Source organism: Mesocricetus auratus, unplaced genomic scaffold (assembly GCF_017639785.1).
Source record: "Mesocricetus auratus isolate SY011 unplaced genomic scaffold, BCM_Maur_2.0 Super-Scaffold_100006, whole genome shotgun sequence".
Lineage (NCBI taxonomy): Eukaryota > Metazoa > Chordata > Mammalia > Rodentia > Cricetidae > Mesocricetus > Mesocricetus auratus.
Genome location: NW_024429190.1, coordinates 32355948 through 32375821, shown reverse-complemented (window position 1 = coordinate 32375821; position 19874 = coordinate 32355948). Strand labels below are relative to the sequence as shown.

The 19874-nt window shown below is 43.1% G+C and overlaps 1 long non-coding RNA gene across 1 annotated transcript; it reads right to left on the bottom strand.

Moving 5' to 3' along the window:
- Positions 1-1222: 1222 nt before the first annotated feature.
- LOC121140819 lies at positions 1223-15267 on the bottom strand. The gene is made up of 6 exons (XR_005877746.1): positions 14749-15267; positions 11788-11862; positions 11363-11609; positions 4219-4328; positions 3146-3595; positions 1223-1399 (listed from the first exon to the last, which is right to left on the bottom strand). It is a non-coding gene; the product is annotated as an uncharacterized LOC121140819 (long non-coding RNA).
- Positions 15268-19874: the final 4607 nt, after the last annotated feature.

Here is a 19874-nt window from a genome sequence, read left to right as displayed (position 1 = left end):
TCAATTACTATATTTGCATACACATTCTTTTCTTGTCTACATAGGCAAGCTCTGTGCCTAAATTCACACTCCAGGAGAGGATGTTTATAGACTTGTGAGTTGTCTCTGGCTTTTAACTGCCCTGGACATTGTACATGTCTCTAGTGGACACAGAGTTTATCTCTCTTGAGTGTGTATACTTTCTTAGCTTTGGTACTGTTGCCTTCTCTTTTAGGAAGACAGATTTTTGAAAGTTATTGCTGTGGTTGGAATGTGGTTTGCTCGTGTGCTAGAAGCTTGTTCCCAATGTGACAGTGTTGGGAAGTGGCAGGTCTTTGAACATATGGCGACAAGTGGAAGATGATGTGGCTATTGGGAGCATTGGCCTTGTCCTTAGTAAGGTGAACTCCTGAGAGAGCAAGTGTTACAAATAGCCTGGGCTCTGAGTCTCTCTGGCTTCCCTTTTCACCATGTGATCTCTCTCTCATGCATGTACTCCTTCTATGTTGTCATCTGCTGTGTTGTAACACAGCTATGTGTTCAATGACTGAACAGGTGGACTACTCAAATTTTGACGCTCACCCTCCAAAGCAGTGAAATGAATAAACCTCTTTCCTTTGTGAAAGTCAGCCTCTCCCATTTTGTAACAGCAGCAGACAATGGATTAATACAGTGCGTGATGCTTTAACTGTCAACTTGACAATCTAGAAACACTTGGGAAGGACGCCTCAACAAGGAATTGTCTAGATTGGGTTGGCCTGTAGGCATGCCAGTGAGGAATATTTTTTTAATTGGGTTAATTGAGGTGGGATGATCCGCTATGAATTAGCACCAGCGAACAAGCATTCATCTGTCCCTTCTCTGACTTCAGACTTAACATGGTCAGCGCTTCCGGTTCCCGCCAACTAACTTTCCTGTGATAATCGGCCATAACCTGGAACCCTGAGCCAAGTAAATCCCACCCCCTTGCATTGTTTTTCTCCGGATGTTTTAATCACAGCAGCAGGAATGAAACTAAGACAGGGCACCAGGCATTAGTCCTGAGCTGGGAGGGTCCTGAGGTCAGTTAACTGAGAGGATCAAAGGTGTCATTAAGATTCACTTCTCACCATGTTTAGTGGAATACTGACCTTTCCCCTTAGGCGTATACCCCTGCGGTTTTAAGATAGCTACCACAGCTCCTGTATGTAATTACATGACTGTATCTGAAAACAAGAGAAAGGAGAGTGGGGAGGTTCTCCTTGTGGCCATGCATTTTATTTTGTTGTTTGATATGGAAGAAATAATTTCCCAAATTCCCAGCATGCCTACCCTGTGAGCCCATTAGTTGGGTGGAGTGATCAGCTCAGGTCACAGCAGCAAGGATGTCTGAGACAGTAGACCAGTATTTTGAACATTCTGAGTGAGAAGAACATGAAGCCTGTAGGGAGTAAGGAAAAATGTCATCAGTCCACACCGAAAACAGAGCCTACCACAATTGCTGGCAGCATTTTAATTTGGGTTGGTAATTCTCTCCTTTTGGAGCTTTCCCATCAGAAACCCAAAACAATTAACACTTGCTTTGAAGACTAGAGTCAGTATATGTGAAATGACTAACACTAGGTTTGGGGTCACATAATAGGTATTAGTAAATGCTAACACTTTTTCTCGGTACTTAGCCTATGCTCATGGTGTTCCATCCTTGTAGAAATTTCTCTAAGGATAAGGTAAGCAAGAGGCCAGGGGGAAAAAAGCAAAGAGAGATGGAGAACGCATTTCATATTACGATACAAATCTGTGCAATTTATTGATGATGTGGCTGAAGAAATCATAGTTTATTAGTCCAGGATGCCAGAGAGAATGTGGAGATTTGAGTCAGTTACAGGGAGATGGATTGCAGTTATCCAAATTGTGCTGCTCCACATATACATAAAAAATACGATCAGGCAAAGGATATCGGATACCAAATGGGTTTTATTTTTAACTGTTTGTTTTAATAGTTCATGAAAATATGGTGGTGCTTTTTATGGCTGTCATGAATTTTGGGCATATGAGACTTCATGGTGACTGTCTAGTGCTAAATCTTTTTAGTGGAGCAATAGGAGACAGTGCGCAGTTGTCTCTCTGTCCCTCCTAGCTGCTGATGCCTCTTGTTTCTGAACTCTGCAGGGTGTGAGTATGGGTGGAAGGGTTGATTGGTTCAGGACTTATGGCCAGGGGAATTGGCCGATCCCTAATGAGTTTAATTTGATTTCTTTGGATTGAATCTTCTATGCAAGTGTTTCCCCTCTCCTGTGTAAGGCACATCTCGGCTATTTTGATTTTGGAATGTTTCAAGGGCAGATGACATGTGGGTCACAGAGTAAGTGAATATTTAGCACTGGTAGTTAAGTCCTTTATCTTCTAGGAAGGCACAAATATGAAAGGTTACAGTCATCGACCTGGTCTATAGAGTGGAGTTTCATGTACTGGAAGCTTGGAGGGGATTCTCTCTCTCTCTCTCTCTCTCTCTCTCTCTCTCTCTCTCTCTCTCTCTCTCTCTCTCTCTCTCTCTCTCTTTCTCTGTTTCTTAACCATAGTTTCTTACAGGAAGGAGAGAGAGAGACAGAGAGAGAGGGGGGTGGGAGAAGGACAAAAGGAGGAGGAGGTGATTGTGATTCTCTTTGAGAGAGGCATGGTAGGAGTTAGGTCATTGGGAACATTGCCTCTCTTAGATTTCAATATCAGAAATTTAGTTTAACTTCTTGACTATAAAAAGAGAATTGATTGATTCCAACAGCCAAAAATGTCTAGGTCACACTGACTTCAGATATGGCTATATCTATAACAGTGACTCTCAACCTTCCTAGTGCTGAGCCTCTTTAATACAGTTCCTTGACCTTAAAACAAAATTATTTTATTGCTGCTTCATAGCTGCAATTTTGCTGTTATGAATCATAATGTCAATAAATATCCGTGATTTCTGATGGTGATCCCTTTGAAAGGGTTGTTCAACCCCCAAAGGAGTTGCGACCCACAGATTGAGAACCACTGATCTAGAAGGGTTAGGTTGCTTGTCTCCTGTCTGGCCTGATTTCCTCTATTTTGTCCCCAGATAAACCAATCTCTAGTTCTGACAGGATGCCTACGAGCAGTTTGTCTTAACAAATTCTTCAGGAATAAGACAAACACAAACACAAACAAATACCATATTGGAACTTTTGCCGTATTTCCAGGAAAAGGTATCCACTCTAGATGAAAGTAGTAAGGAAAAACCTGATGCTGAGCCAGCCAGTGCTAGCGCAGGACAGTGATTGACAGCTGGCAGCAGACTGGCAGCGCTACGTCTCATTGTTGCTAACAATCTGGAGGGAAGAAGTAGCAAATGGCTGCTCCTGTTGGCTCCTTTGAACGCCTTGCTCCTCCTCATCTTCATTTCCCTTCGTTGGCCCTGGAAACTCTCAAGTAGTGTCAGGGTGAGAGGCGATACTGCTTGGGGCTGTAGGTTGGTAGAGCTGCAGAAGATGAACCTGTACTTGAAGTGACAGAGGAAGCATGTGTGATGTTGCACTTTCTGTCTACTCAGTGCTGGAGGCTGCACTGAGTTGCTTGGACGTTTCTGTTTGAAGCTGAGGGAGCAAATGTGTCCCTGAGTGTCCTAAGTGAGAGAAGAGAACAGTGATCATGGTGACAGACTTCAGTTTCATCCTGGAGGGAAGTCAGTGGAAGAGGTAAGGTGATTCCCATATGAACAGAGACTAACACCCAAGGTCTTCAGAAACAGATCAATAGGACACAAGGAATCTCCTCCTGAAAACATCCCATGAATCACTGGGGGAAAAATCTTTGAATTGAGGCAAAGGCTTGGACATCTTCTAAATTAAAGCTACTTATACTCTTGGAATTGAAAGTTGATCCTGAAATTTGAGCATTGCCACAAGTCTAAGGAATGCAGCATTGCAGTCAGTGTGGAGGTGGCCAGGGTGAACGCTAATACACACTGACTTATCTGTGCATCAGTTTGTTGTCTAAAATCTCCTGAGGCTGGACCCTGGCCTCTGGGGTAGCAGTGAGGAGGTGGTGAGATCTTTAGAAGATGCTCGAAGTGGAGGGTATGTCAGTCAGGGGGCTGCACCTTCTAGAAGAAAGAGAATGATGCTTTCTCAGGGGACTGGGTCAGTTACTAAGAGGATGGACTGACAGCAAGCCTGACATCTTCCTAGGAACCATCTTCTTACATGTGTCCCTGCTTTGTGATGCTATCCTCCATGAGATCCTCACCAGAATCAAATACATGTCAGTGTTTCTTGATCTCCAGGTCCTTTCTTTTACACTGTGCCCAGCCTCTGGTGTTTTGCTGTAGCAGCACCACGCAGGTTAACACAGAGTATCTGTAGAAAGGGAAAGATGTCTGCAATACGTATGACATAGGAGATACATGATGTTAATTTGCTTGATTGTAACAATTATTTTCCTATGTTTAATACTTATTAAAACATTCCATTGTACCTCTAAAACATTTATAACTCCAAAGGCTAAAGTTACTATAATTGCACATGAGCCCCAGGGTAGCTGTAAACGTGACCCAACATAAAACTGTAAGCTTATTTGAAACACTGATGTTTTGTTTTGCTGTTGTTTGTTTTTGCAGTTCTTATGCATGAACTTTCTAGATATTATTGTATTACAATGTTAATAGTTTGGACACATATGGTTTACTTCTAAAGGTACACATATTTGCATAGAAAAACATTTTGATGGTTCTGTATAAAGGGTTATAATAGGATATTACTTATTGAGTAGTGCTTTCAAAGATACCTGTTTTCTTCTTTATATGTCACTAAATATTTGATTTTTTTCTGCAGTGGACATATATTACTTTTTATGAACAGAAAAAACAAACTCTCTTTAACGCTGGTTTGAAAGGATCCAGAAATATCATCAATCACAAGAAATGGACTTTGGAGCCTGTTAGTAGGCTATCCGTGACACAGGGAAGTCATATTGCACAAAGGTTATCCCAGATAGCAGGGCAACAGTGTTTACTTCCTATCCTGATTGACCTAGCTAGATGCTTGCACTGGTGTCCTGTGTTATGTAAAAGTTAAGGGGATTCCTAAGCCTATTGGATTGTTACAGGCTCAATGCCTCACCCCTAGCCCCAAGCTTTCTTCAGACTGTGATTCTATTTGGGGATAGATTATTTATTTGTCTACTTACTTATTTATGTCTGTTTGGAGATAGATTACGTGTGTGTGTGTGTGTGTGTGTGTGTGTGTGTGTGTGTGTGTGTGTGTGTGCCACGTGTGTGCAGGAGCCTGCAGAGATCGGAAGCGGAGATGAATCTCCCCAAAAGCTAGAGTTTAAGGCAGTTATGAACTGCCCAATGAGTCTTCTAGAAAAACAGCAAATGTGTTTTTGTTTGTTTGTTTTCTTTGTGTAGACCAGGCTGGCCTGGAACTAGGCATATGCCTGTCTCTGCCTCTTGAGTATGTGGATTAAAGATATATACACCACCATTCCTGGCTCGTAAATATTCTTAACTGTGAACCATCTCTCCAGCCCAGGAGACAGACTTTTAAAGACGTGTTAACTCATTAGAACAACACCTCATCCAATCTGACAAGCACTTCTATAAGAAGTTCAGATAGACCCAAAGTGTTCTCATAGAGAACCATTGGAGACTACGAGGATAAGACATCTATCTATAAGCCAAGAGAGAGGATATTAAACAGGCTGACACCTTGACCTTGGCTCCCAAGCCTGGAGAACTGTAGGAAATATATTTCTGTTGTTAAAGCCATCTGGGCTATGATATTTTGTTACAGCTGTTCTTGTACATAGGGTACCAGTACAAAGACACTATCTTTAGCATTTGTCTGAAAGATGTGGAAATATTTGAGCTAGTCATTGTCACAAATGGCCTCTTCTTCATTCTGAATACTGTTTTCCAACAAGTATCTCCTAGGCAAAACTGTCTCTGTTCCATTTATGATTTCATGTAATTATATGCCTCCTCCATTTCACTCATTCCATTTCATAACACACATTTATTCAATTAAAAGCAGGTGATTAAGTCAACGGTTGATTCACCTTTGAAGTTGAGACATGCAGTATAACACGACGGCAACATTATCAAGTACACCAGTTAAAGAGTCATCAGTTCATTTGTTTGGTATTTCCTGCACCTATATTGGGCAAGTCTGGGCTTATTTATTTTATTTTTGTTTTTGGATGATTCCTTGAGCATTTTAGGTAAGCACTGTATTACTGAGCTCCATCACCAAGACAAAGTTCAAGTTTCCCTATTTACAAATCATTCTTTATTGACTATTTTGGCACTTTGTGTGCTCAGTAATTGATAGCAAGATGTGCTCAGTTCTATTACTTAACAGGCTGAGCTATGTCCCCAGCCTTGACATTATCCTTTAAAATTAGATTTGTTGCTATCCGATCTGGAAATTCTACTTCCAGGTATCTAAGCAAGGGAGATGAAAACGTATGTCTAAACAAGAATACATGCATAGCAGCTTTACTATAACAGCCCCAAATGGGAACAACCAAATTTCCATCATTAAGTGGGCAGTGGTGGTGCTTACATCTGATCCCAGCACTTGGGAGGCAGATTTCTGTGAGTTTGAGGCCAGCATGGTCTATATAGTGAATTCCAGGACAGCCAAGGTTACTCAGACAAACCCTGTCTCAAAAGACCAAAATCCAAAAAAGAAGCAACCCCCCAAAAAAACCAAAACCAAAACCCAAAACAAAAAATAGTTCATCACTGTTAAATGAGAAAACAGAGTGTAATAGGTTCATGCCACAGAAAACCCCCCATCAGAACCAGAGAGCAGCTCAGTGACTGAGCAGGAGCCTAGCAAGTAAAAAGCCAGATTCCACCAGCAAAACTGCAAATAAAATGTCAGCAATAAATAAGTAAATAAATAAACAAACAAATAAATAAATGCTGTATTGACATAGATAAAATCAATGCATCTCAAAATTATGTTTTTTAAAATTAATTTATTTTTTACATTCCAATCCCAGTTTTCCCTCCCTCCTGTCCTCCTCCTCACCTCACTTCCTCCCTACCTCCCATCTGCTCCTTGGAGAGGGTAAGGCCTCCCCTAGGAAGTCTATTAATTCTGTCCCACCATCTAGTTGAGGCTGGACCAAGGCACCTCCCCACCCCACACACCCCTGTGTCTGGGCTGAACAAGGTATCTCTCCATATAGAATGTGCATTAGAGCTAGACCTTGGACCCAATGCCAGTGGCCTCATATATTGTCCCAGTCACACCATTGTCACCTATATTAAGGGAGTCTAGTTCGGTCTTATGTAGACTCCCCATTTGTCAGATGGAATCAGTGATCTCTCACTAGCTCAGGTCACCAGATTCTGTGGATTTCCCCATCATGGTCTTGACTTTCAAGGTATGTTTTTAAGAGAAAAGTCAATCACAAAAAAACTCCATACAATATAAATTCATTTATATGTAAAACTATAGTAGCTGGGTGTGGTGGTGTGTGGTAGAATATTATTTTAACGTGTGTGACTTTTGTTTATGCTGCATTTATTTAGTTCTGTGAAACTGTGTTACTTGGCCTGTCTAAAACACCTAATGGTCTAATAAAGAGATGAACTGTCCAATAGTGAGGCAGGAGCAAGGACAGGAGGAGCTGGCGGGTAGAGAGGATAAATAGAAGGAGAAAGGAAGAAGAAAGAAAAGAGAAGCAACAAGAAAAAAGAGAGGAGGACGTCAGGGGCCACCCACCCAGCCACCCATGGAGTAAGAAAGAAAGATATGTAGAAGTAAGAAAGACAAAAGCCCAGATGGCTTGACATAAGATAAGAAAATCTGGCTAGAAACAAGCCAAGCTGAGGCCAGGCATTTCATAACTAAGAATAAGCCTCAATGTGTGATTTATTTGGGAGCTAGTGGTGGGCCCTTTGAAAAACCAAAGGAACAAAAACGCACAACAGTGGTGCATGCCTGTAATCCCAGCGTTTTCGAGATAGAGGCAGGAGAGTGAGAAGTTCACCCTTACTGTGGTGGTTTGAATGTAAATGGCCCCCATAATCTCATAGGGAGTGGCACTAGTAGGAGGTGTGGCTTTGTTGGAGAGGGTATGCCCTTGTTAGAGGAAGTGTGTCACTGTGGGGACAGGCTTTGTGGTTTCCTCAGGATAATGCTCAGTGTCTCGGTCAACTTTCTGTTGCCTGCAAGATGTGGGACTCTCAGATACTACTCCAGCACATCTGTCTGTACTGCTGCCATGCTCCCCATCATGATGGTAATGGACTCAACCTCTGAAATGTAAGCAAACCATCCCAATTAAATGTTTTCCTTGTAAGTGTTGCCATCGTCATGGTGTCTCTTCACAGAAATAAAAACCCTAAGACATTCAGCTACGAAGTGACTTTGAGGGCTGCCTGGGCTACATAAGACCCTGTCTCAAAGTTACATTAAGTCCAAAACAAGCAAATAAAAACTTTGTAATAACAAAAAGCAGATCAACAGTTGTCTACAGCCAAAGTGGCAGGGATAAAATATGTTCTAGTCAGGTTTATGTAACAGGTGCCTGAAGTAAATTATCAAGAGCAAACATGTGGCTCATAGTATTGATGGGTCCAGTCCATGATCAGCTGGCGCCGTTACATATGACTGGGAAGCAAGAAAGAGCAAAAAAGACAAAGTGACTGGTATCCCACAATCCCCTTTGAGAGCATTCTCCCAGTGACCTAAAACTTTTTACTGGGCTTCATATTTTAAAGGTTCTGAAGAAAATAAAAGTAAGAAGCAAAACCATCCACTCTCTGACCTTAACCAGACCTTAACTGCTCGAGCCTGACCCAGTGACTTGTGATGCCTTATAATATCAATTAAAGCCTAGCTTCCAAGTGTCCCTCGTGCCTCACCCAAATGGCCAGTCTCTGGAAAGACAAATGGTGTCATAAAATTTACTGCCTGACAAGATATGGAGCTGCCCACATCTTCTCTATTCAAGTAAAAAGCCCAGGGGTCAATGACAGGTAGCTTCATTTAACTGCTATAAGAATGACCCCATTCCCCACAAGCAGAGCTCTTTCTCCTTCTCTGTCTCTCTTTCTTCCTGCCTCTTCTTTCTCTCAGTATTCTCCTCCTTCATTTCTGCCAACAGTTTCTTTTCTTTCTTAAATCTTTTATGTTAATTTTGGTCTGATAAATACTCTTAGTCTTGTGCCTTGAGCTTGTCCCCAGAGCAAGTTCTAGCACCTTTTGCAATAGCTGGGGACCAAGCATTTGATACATGGACTTTTGAGAGGCTGTCAAGATCCATGTAGATGCAGATGTGAGCCAAGTCTCTGTCTTCTCATTTTGATTTTGGCTCTGGTGTGTGTGTGTGTGTGTGTGTGTGTACAAATCTGTGGATGTCAGAGGAATGGGTTCTCTCCTTCCATGTGGGTTTGTGAGATTAAACTCAGGTGATCAGTTTTGGTGGCAAGTGGCTCTACCTGCTGAACCATCTTGCCGGCTCTGAAGTATACTTTTGTATGCAATGTTACCAATGTTGGAATAGTTTTTGATTTGGCTATTCTGTGCATGTATAAAAATATTTACAAATTTTGCAAAGTCCAGCTTGTTTTGGGTAGCTAAAACCATGATTTCTGACAGTTTGAATGTAACTTGAGTTAGATATGTATCACATCCAATTGCAGGCCTACCAAGCAAAACCACCAGATTTTTCAAACTTCATTTTCTTTATTCTTGAAGTTTTAATTGGTGACAGCGTAGCAACCGTAATGACTCCATTCATTTAACTTTCAAGAAGACAAATTTCAAGAAAGCTTCAATTCTATGGACTGCGTGGAAAACACACGGACAGTGATCAAGGTGAACTGGTTTTCTGTCTGAAGCAAATGACGGTGACATACAACTGACACCACTGAGCTGTGAGGAGGTTTTGTTGTGCTTGTTGTTTTAAGACAGGATCTGGCTACATTGCCTAGGTTGGCTTTGAACTCATGATCTTCCTGCTCTTGCTGCCAAGTGCTGGCATGCTCCATCATGCCCACTAGGCTTTTCTTCTTCCCATACACTCATCTATCGCTTTTTCTATAAACATGAGAATAAATCGGGAGACGATAACAAATCGCAGAATGGTAGACAAGTTCTCCCTCTGCAGCTGCCCGTTCTGAATGCCATATTGGAGGTCTCTACATATTCTGAGTACAAACAAGTCTTTGTTGGGTATTTGTTACAAATTTTTCTCCTAGACAATGGCTTCCTTTTCATTTCCTTAGTTGTGTTTTTTAGAGTAGAAGTGCAGAATAGTGGTAAAGGTAAATGTGTCGAGTTATTTTCTTTAAAGTAAATGCTTATTTCATTATTTGTGTAGGAGTGTGTGTGTGCGTGTGTGTGTGCATGTGTGTGTGTGTGTGTGTGTGTGTGTGTGTGTGTGTGTGTGTGTGAAAAGATGCCCTGTAATTGCAGCTGGTTGCAAGTCACCTGACACAGGTGTCGGGGCACTGAATTCAGGTCTTCTGGAAAGAGCAGCAAGCACTCTCGAGCCGTTTCTCAAGCCCCTCAATTAGGGCACTTTCGTAAAAGCACTTGGTGTAGGAGTACTAATTTTGGTGGAGTCTAGGTTATAATCTTTTTTCTTTTAAAGTTAGCGCTTTTGTGTTTTTGCCAAGAAATTTTGCCTACCCCAAGGCTAGAGAGTTGTATAAATGTCTGCCTCTGCTAGTAAGCATTGAGTTAAATAAGTCAATCGAATTTGTCACATAGTAGGTATTGAATAAGCAGTTCAATCAAGATAATTTCTTGTGCATCCCTGGAAAATGCCCCCAAATCATAATCATCCTCCTGTCCATTTTTTTCACTTTCCCATTACTAAGCAAGATCACCAATTAATATTAAGACAGATCCTCAGGCTGCCCTCTGAGTTCCATGATGGCACTTGGTGTACACAGGACCAGCTCTTGGAGATTGAGACTTGGTTCCTAAGTAGACCAAGTTCGACACTTGGACATGCTTTCCTAACCTCATAGTTGTACTTGACGTTTCACCTGGACTTCTAGGGTCCTTTGAACATGCTATGCTCTGTGCCTGTCTCTACCTGGATAGCCATGCTGTTGGTGGTGTGCTGACCTCCGGTCCCGCCTTGGTGTCTTGAGCTCCACAGTCACGTCATCTCTCACATTCTCTTTTGCTGTATGCTGGTGACTCACATCCCGTGAAGTGCAGTCCTCGAGGAGTATTTGAAAATGCATGGGTGGAGAGGTGTGGTTTGCACCAACTAAGACTTGGTGGTCAAGCCTCAGGGAGGCTAAAAATGTCACTCAAGACCCTCAGGATAAATCCTCCAACCCTGGGTGCCAAGAGTGCTCTCTCTCCAAAATACTGGCTGAATCCTGATTATGTCTAGACCCATTTCAACTCACCTCCTCTGCCAGGCTTTGGGACCCAGTCTCAAGTCGACTCTCTGTAGATGGCACTCCTGTGTCCCTGCCTTCCTTCTCTTCTTTGTGTAAAAGCCTGTCAAGGAGGCACTCTGGCCTCAGGAAGCAAGTCTGCTAGTGAACTCTCTCCAGCTCTCCGAAAACACAATGCTTCATTTGCTGAGCCACTCAGTCAAAAAATGACTTAAAAAGGCTTCAATCAGTACAGCTATCAGGACTTCTTTAGAGGCTGTATGGAGAGAGAAATGAACAGTGGCTTTTCTGTTAGACTGAGTATAAATATGTATGCTACAGATGCCTTCCAGAGAGCAGGCGGGGCAGGGCAGGTGGGATGTGGTACTTCCCCGGTAGCTGCCCCTTGCCTGGGGCTCAGGATGTGATGGAGTCAGGAAAGAGCAGGAACAAACCTCCGGCCAGCACTTCGTTCTGCTCCGACAGTCACTGTGATTCATGTACCAGGCCATTAATCCAGTAAGAAGCCTCTACATGGGCAGATGAAGAAAAACAGGAGGGCCCTCTGAGAGCTGTCAGTCATCCCTCCTAGCACCTTGATACACTTGCAAGTGAAGGGTATCCCAGGAGTATGTGAAAAGTACCCAGAATCCCAGTATACGACAGGAACCTGGGAAATTTACTTCCGCTGCTAATAAATTGAGGACTTACTTTATACAAGTGACTGGGCTGGCACGAGGATGGATAGGAAGGCTGGGGCTGATATTTCAGGAGTTCAAAACTGGTGAGAAGTCTCAAGTTCTGCTTTTCCTTGCTTTGCTCTCAGCCAGGCCTAAGAATCAGCAGGCCTTAATACATCCTCGAGGCCTCCCTCATGCCCTGGCTGGTGCCTCTTTCCTGACACCTGGAGATGGCTGCAGTGACCTCTCCTCTTCTCCTGACTAGTCCTGTCCCATTCTCTGATTTGTTTGTTTGTTTGTTTGTTTTTAGGCACCGGGGATGACCTCAGGGCCTTGCACACGTTGGGCATCCACTCTACCACTCGGCTGCACCCCAGGCCTTCCTGCCCCATTCTTATCTAGAAGACACCAACACATTCTCTTCCCCCCAAAGCAATTTGACCATGTCACCGTAACTGGCAGGAAGGCCTTCTCTAGCTCCCTCTTGTTTAAGGAAGAAACTCAAGCTCCTTACCCAGGCCCCTCACCCTCCAGACCCTGTTGGCTTCCCCAGCCTTCCCCTAGTGGAATTCTCCAATCCAGACATCCTCTTGCTGCTTTCCAGATGTCTTAACTACTGTTCCTGTTGCTGTGACAAAACACCCTCACAAACACAACTAAAGAGTTTATTCTCACAGAGAAACCCTGTCTCGGGGGGGGGGGGGGGAAGGAGTCTATAAGAGTCTCTTCTGGCTCACAGTTGGAGGTCACAGACCATCATGGCGGAGAAGCCACAGGTGCGGGAACTTGAGGCAGCAAACTCATGGCCAAGAAACAGAGAGCAATGAATGCTTGTGCTCTGCTCGCCTTCTCCTTTGTATACAGCCCAGGGAATGGTACCACCTGCAGTGGCAGTGTGCAAATTTTGTTTCAGTTAACCTAATCAAGATAACCTCTGCCTCGCCCCCCATAGGCATGTCCAGAAGTTCATCTCCCAGGTGATTCCACATCTCATGAGGTTGACAGTAACTAACGCCACACCAGACCTCTATGTTGCAAGCAGACGCTTCCCCTACAATACACCCCAGACCGCATCCTGCTAGCCCAGCTTTCAAGACATCCCGCACTCCACCCCAGTCTCCTCCTCCTGCAGCCTGGCTGAAGGTGCCTCCTACTTGTGCTTTCTCCTCCATCACGCGCTCCACCTGAGTCCTACTCATGTCTCTCAGTCAACCACAACTGCCCCAGGACTGCAAGAACTCGGGTTCCTCTTTGCCCTCTCAGCACCTGGTAGAGTCCCGGACACCTGCTAGATGCACAGTGTTTGCTGACTGTACTTGGAGGAGTGCTTCTGCAAGGTCATCATAAATAAGACAAGAATGGCTTATTCAGGGACAACTGCAATGCGCATCTATTTCTATGTAATTCTGCTCTGCTTCTAATACTGCGCTTAGAAAAATTGTCATGGGCAACGGAATACCTCATTGTTCCTGACTGATGGATGGGAGTGGTTTGTTCTTAGAAAGGAGACAAGGTTTATTATCTGTGAGGAAATCAAACACAGGTCTTCAGTAGAACACTGCCTCTCAGCGACATGAATGCCGGCTCAAATGGCACATGTATAAAAGGTCCATGTCCTAGCAGGTGGAAGCACGTGCTTGAGTTTGAAGCTTTGTGATTTTATTAAACAATTTGCCTTATTTTGACTCAGTTTTACTTAACAGATTATGTATCAGTTTCCAGTGGCTGCTATAAAAAATGCCACAAATTTGGTAAGTTACAAACCTATTCTTTGGGACTGTAGAGATGGCTCAGTATCAAGAGTGCTGGTTGCTCTTCGAGGGCATCTGAGTGCAGGTCCCAACACCCACGAGGAGCAGCTCACAGTCACCTACAGCTCCAGCTCTGGTCAATCCAACACCCTCCGGCCTCTGGGGCACCCACCCACACATAGCAGATACCCACACATACACATATGTGTACACACTGAAACAACCCAGCAGACAAACTGTCCCTTCTCAGTTCTGGAAGGCCAGAGACCCAAGGTCAAGGAGCTGGCTATCTGTCTTTTCCCACGAAGGATCCAAGAGAGAAAGTTCCATTGCCTCTTGCGGTTTTGGTGACTTCAGGCAGCCTTTGGCCTATGACTGCATTGCCCAGAGTGATCTCAATTGAAACACTTAATCCACACCTTCAAAGATTTTTTCCAAGTGAGATCACATTGATGGGAATTAGCATGTGAACATATTTTGAGGACCACTCTACCAACAGTAGTCATTTTTCGTGTGTTTGGTTTTGAGACATGGTTCGTAGCCCAGGCTGACCTTGAACTCCCCATCTGTATCTGAGGATGACTTATGCTTCTGACCCTCCTCTTTCTACTTCTTGGATGCTAGAATTGCGGGTGTGTGCCACCGCACCTGGAAACAGTATTCACTTTGAGTATTATATGTTTGTCGAGGATGGTGCCAGTTTGCCTTATTGTTTCCCCTTGACCGTGAAGAACTCCTGACTTTCTTGGGAGTGCTGTTCTTTGGAAGGAGCCGCAAATTGGGAAGCATGTAGTATAAAAACACTCGCCACCTACTGGTTGCTAAGAGTACTGCATGGCAGCTCTTAGAGGCCACTCTGAATGCAGAAAAAGACAGAGCAGCATGCAAAATAAACTGGAACTCGTGGCACCTGCCAGCACATACAGCAACGTAAAGGTCTGTTCGGGTCCAGCTCCTTTTCAGCTTTGAGCCTCACCGTACTTACCTGCTAAGGCGGGGAACTCACACGTTCCTTTATTTATTGCAGCACTGTTACTTGCTTCTCCTCTGGGTGATAGCAACCGGGAAGAAAATGACTAGCCATCAGGACCGCGGTCCCTTCCAGTTATTAATTCCCTTTTGCTGAATTGTTGTAGGGGTAGAAGGCACTAATTCAAATAAAGGATCTCCTTCGGTAGTTACGACATCCTTACTAGCCTTAAATTCTGGAAGATTCAAATGTCTAATTACAGCAAGATGCTTAGCACCTGGTTTTATCTGTTGGCGATCTCCAGCTTGGAGGTGGCTGTGGGACTGTTGGTTCCTACAGTCTGTTTTTTTTTTTTTCTGTTATCATCTAGTTTAAGGTAACTCTTCACATCTGAAAACTACCAAATCCCTGGATTTTCAAAGCAAAAAGAAGGAAGAGGTCCTAATGACACTCCCTGCTTTTTCCATCTCATTCTAGATGCCCCTTTGGTTAGTACATTCCAGGAGAGACCTGACTTGTCTTGGTGTTACTGAATATCATTTACACGTTGGATAATGTACTTAATCTAGAATATCCAAAGACAATGGATTGGTGTCCTTAAGACTCAAATTCCAAATTCTAATTCTAAAACTGTACCAGGCAGACCTCAAACTCTCTTGGATGAAAGCTGTTCTTCATTAGGTGTTCAGGCACCATTGTCTAGATTCCATGCTTAATTTTTTTATATTATGTATCTTCTGGGTATGAGTGCTTTGCCTCTATATCTGTGTGTGTGTGTGTGTGTGTGTGTGTGTGTGTGTGTGTGTGTGTAAGTGTACTGCCTGCCTGCCCTTGAAACTGGTTGTAAGCCTCCATGTAGATGCTGGAAATGAACTCCCTGGTCCTCTGCAAGAACAGCAAGAGCTCTTAACCATGGAGCCATCTCTTTAACCCCAGGTCTTAGGAGTTTTAAACCCAAACACAATTGCTTCCTTTCCTTTCAGCTAAGATCAGGCATCCTTTCTGTTTTTGTCTGCTGTGCCTTCTCTCCAAGGGCACCATATATAAAGCCATAGAAAGACTAACCCTGATACCGATGTTATATAATGTTTTCCAGAGGACACAGTACCTGTAAATATGTACCATTCTGATGTATAAGTTTTTTTTTTAATCCAAATACAGGGGCTGGACAGATGGCTCAACAATTAAGAGCACTGGCTGCTCTTCCCAGGGTCCTGAGTTCAATTCCCAGCAACCACATGGGTGGCTCCCAACCATCTGTAATGAGATCTGGTGCCCTCTTCTGGTGTGCAGGCGTACATTCAGACAGAATTCTGTATACATAATACATAATACGTAAATCTTGTTTAAAAATCTGAATGCAACACAGTTCCACATGGGTTTGGAACGTTATTTGATGTTTTTATCACCTGCCAATGAGCTTTTGCCACATTCATGCTCCTCCGTACATCAACGCCACTCCTCCTGACATCGAGAGATGTTTCTAAGCTATAAAGAACTCGAAATGTATTTTTCAAAAGTACACTTTCCAACATGGAAGAAATTTCATGAACCTCACAATTTGCCTAAGGGCAGATGGTTTAAAGATCTCTCTTGTGATAGGTGAGTGACTGGAAAGCCGATTTACGAGTCCACGACATTGTTATTCCATAGAGCTGCTTCAGAGGAGGAAGCAGCTTAGGGGAATGTTTTTCTCCTAACGTTTTGTGCCTGCTGAAATAAGTCAAAACACCCAGTGTTCTTTGTCTTCGAAGGTGACACCGGTACCAGCATGACTGTCAGCTGCTGTCAGTCCCCAGCTTTGGAAGCAATGTCATCAAGCTTTTAGTTTGCTCGGCATGTCTTTGAAGCCTCGCTGGGCTGTCTCTTCCACAGCTCACTGTTCAGCCAAATTGCACTGTTTCAGCAGGAAGTCAGCTAAATACTTAAAAGGTAGTGGGGCAGGGTTTTCCTTGTTGAGGATTTAAGTCTGTTCTTTTCAAAGTATTTCTTAGAGAGACAGCATCAACATCCCCTAGGGTTCCCAGTACACTATAGGTTCCTGTGCCTCATTCAGACTTAGAAACTCTGGGAATAGACTCAGGTAAACTGCATTTTAAACAATATCTCATGGTGACCCCTATATGCTGATGGATTTGATGACTGAGTTGAGGGGTTCCACACTCAGCACCCATGCTTGGGTCAGTCATCTCTCTTTGTTTACACATGGGCTGTCAACTATTTTCAGAAGCTAGTTCCCAGAGCAACTCCACAGGGAAGGCGCATTCATCTGATGTAAGCCTGCCTTCCAAACCCTTTAAAAAAATCCTGTACAGTCAAATAATGTCTTCCTAAGCAACCAGGTAGCTCCTGAACAAAGAAAACAACCAAATTCATAATGTAAATGTATTCTAAGAGAAGACAGGTTTGAATACTGGGAGTTGAATTATATGTAATCTTCAGCAGCAAGAGAAAAAGCCTCCGATTTTGCTGATAGATGGAACCCTTTCTGATATACATTAAGAAAACACAAACAATGACCCTCTGGGACCTTCCTTCTGAGACAAGTCGGTTACAGGTCCAGCCAGGGCACATTGCTCTGCCCTCTGGTCGCTTAGATACCATTCTTCTGGTTTAGAGCTCCACGCCCAGCCATAATTCTATTCAACCAGTGTGTGTGTGTGTGTGTGTGTGTGTGTGTGTGTACACCACACATGGAGGTGGCCTGGCAATTTTGGCTGTCAATCTCCAGATAATACTCTGTTGTTTTGTTTTGTTTGTCTGTTTTTTGGTGAGGGCCTCTTGGCTGCCTAGCAAGTCCTACATCTTCACCTGTCCCTGCCTCCCCAGGGTTGGAGCTTTATGCCTGTGCTACCATGGGTGGCTTTTTATACAAATTCTGAGGACTGATCTAGGTACATGCTTTCAAAGTAAGCACTATACTGACTGAGCTGTCATCCTAGTGCCCCCAGATACTCTTTTTATCTTCCAATTTTGAATAACTATAGATTTGCTGGGAATATCTAAACAACAAAAGTAATAGTGTATAGATAGATTTCATTACCCTGCATCCATCTTCCTCAATAGAAATCAGTGTGACTATAGTATAATGTCAAAGTCAGGAAACAGATACTGGTCGTTAGAATGATCACAGGACTTAAGAGTTTTCTGTGTGCACTGGCGTATGTGTGGTGTGTAATTTGGTGTGCGTTTTATGGAAGGTGTGGATCAGGAGAGTCACCATAAGGTATCCTTCATAGGCTTCACCATCCTTTCCCACCCCCATGCTTAGTCTTAGCAATGATAATCTATATTACATCCCTGTAACTTCATACAATCATTTTAATAGCATTTTAATAGCCTTGAGGCAAACTCCAACCAGGCAGTGCTGCCAATGTGGACCATCCAAGCATCTCTCAAGCTACCAATTACTGTTGTGGTTAACACTCTAGTTACAAAACTGCATAAAATTTTAGTGGTTAAACTATAATCCTAATATTCCTAAAAGTGTTCTTTTTCATGTATGATTTTGCTGAGTGTGTGGTTTTCAACAATATCAATTCTGTGTCACGGGAGAAATATTTGCATAGCAGCTGAAATAATAGAAGTTTAATTTTTATTCACAGAAGAGTTGAAGGAAAATGTCTAGTAAGGATTTTGTCTTCTTTTGTTTTTTTCTAAGTCAGGATCTTATGTCACACTTGTGTAGTTGGGGTTGACCTTGAACTCCTGCTTCTCCTGTTTCCATCTCCTATGTGCTGGATTTACAGGAGTGTACCACTGTGCCCAGGCATGGCAAGCATTTATTTTACATTAGTATTCTTCATAATCTTCCAGACATTTTCTTTGCTATTGATGTAGTCCAATTTTTGTTACAATAACAGAGTATCAGAGACTGGGTGCCACATATGAAATGAGGCTTGGAAATTCAAGGCTGGGAATCCATGTATAGCAGGGACTGATGTTGACACACTGCAAAGTCCAGACATGGTAAACAGCATCACATGGGCAGTGGAAAGCATACATAGAGCTAGTTGCTCTTAAAACTAGACCTCCATACAGATAACCCATTGACTCATTAATCCATTAATCTTCAAATGGATTAATCTATTGATGGAGGGGCAGAGCCCTCCCAACCTAATCCTCTCTTAATGAGTTCACCTCTTAATTCCTAACTATAGGGATTCCATTTTAAATATGAGTGATGGTGGGGGCATTTAGACCACAGCAGTTATCATTAGCTTTCATCCCAAACTCTAATGTTACCTTAAAACCTCAGGGATGACACGACAATCTGCAGTTTTCATTTCAGCAGATGTTCACATTATGAATCTTCATTAAAGAGTGTGTTTATGATCTAACAAATAAAGCTTCCTGAAGATCAGAGTGCAAAGCCAGTCACATCCATAGAGAACAGACAATGGTGGCACATACCGTTAATCTCAGCACTTGGAAGACAGAGGCAGATGGATCGCTGTTAGTTCAAGGTCATCCTGAGCTACATGAAATGGATCCATCCTAAAAGAGAAACAGAGCTCACACAAGGTGATTTTAGCACTTGGGACCCCATGTCTTTAATCCTAGCACTAGAGGGGAATATGAGGTGGGAGCAGACAGAAATTCAGTGCAGTCTGAGGTTCGGTGAATCACTCCTTTAGTCTGAGCGGTGGTAGAGGTGAGAACTCTTGTGCCTGGCTGCTTTGCTTATCAGATTTTCAGTTTTAACCCAAATATCTGTCTCTGGGTTTTTATTATTCATCTACAAGAGTGTTTCTACCCAGGTGGTAGTGGTGCATGCTTTTGATCCCAGCGCTCAGGAGGCAGAGGCCGGTGAACCTCTGTGAGTTTGAGGCCAGCCTGCTCTACAGAGTGAGTTTCAGTATAGCCAGGGCTACACAGTCAAATCCTGTCTTGAAAAACAAAACAATAAAACAAGACAAAAACAAAAAAAGACCTATTGCTGGTGAGGTGGTTTGTTGGGTAAAGATGCTGAGGATGAGGATACAGGCTGGACAACCCCAGCTTGATCCCCAGAACCAACCTAAAGGTGGAAGGAGAAAGCTGACCCACAAAACTGTCCTCTGACTATGTGTTCTGTAGCAATTGCATCTCCCAACCTCACCCCTGCAAATAATGTGATTATTTTTTTAATCGCTTAAAAA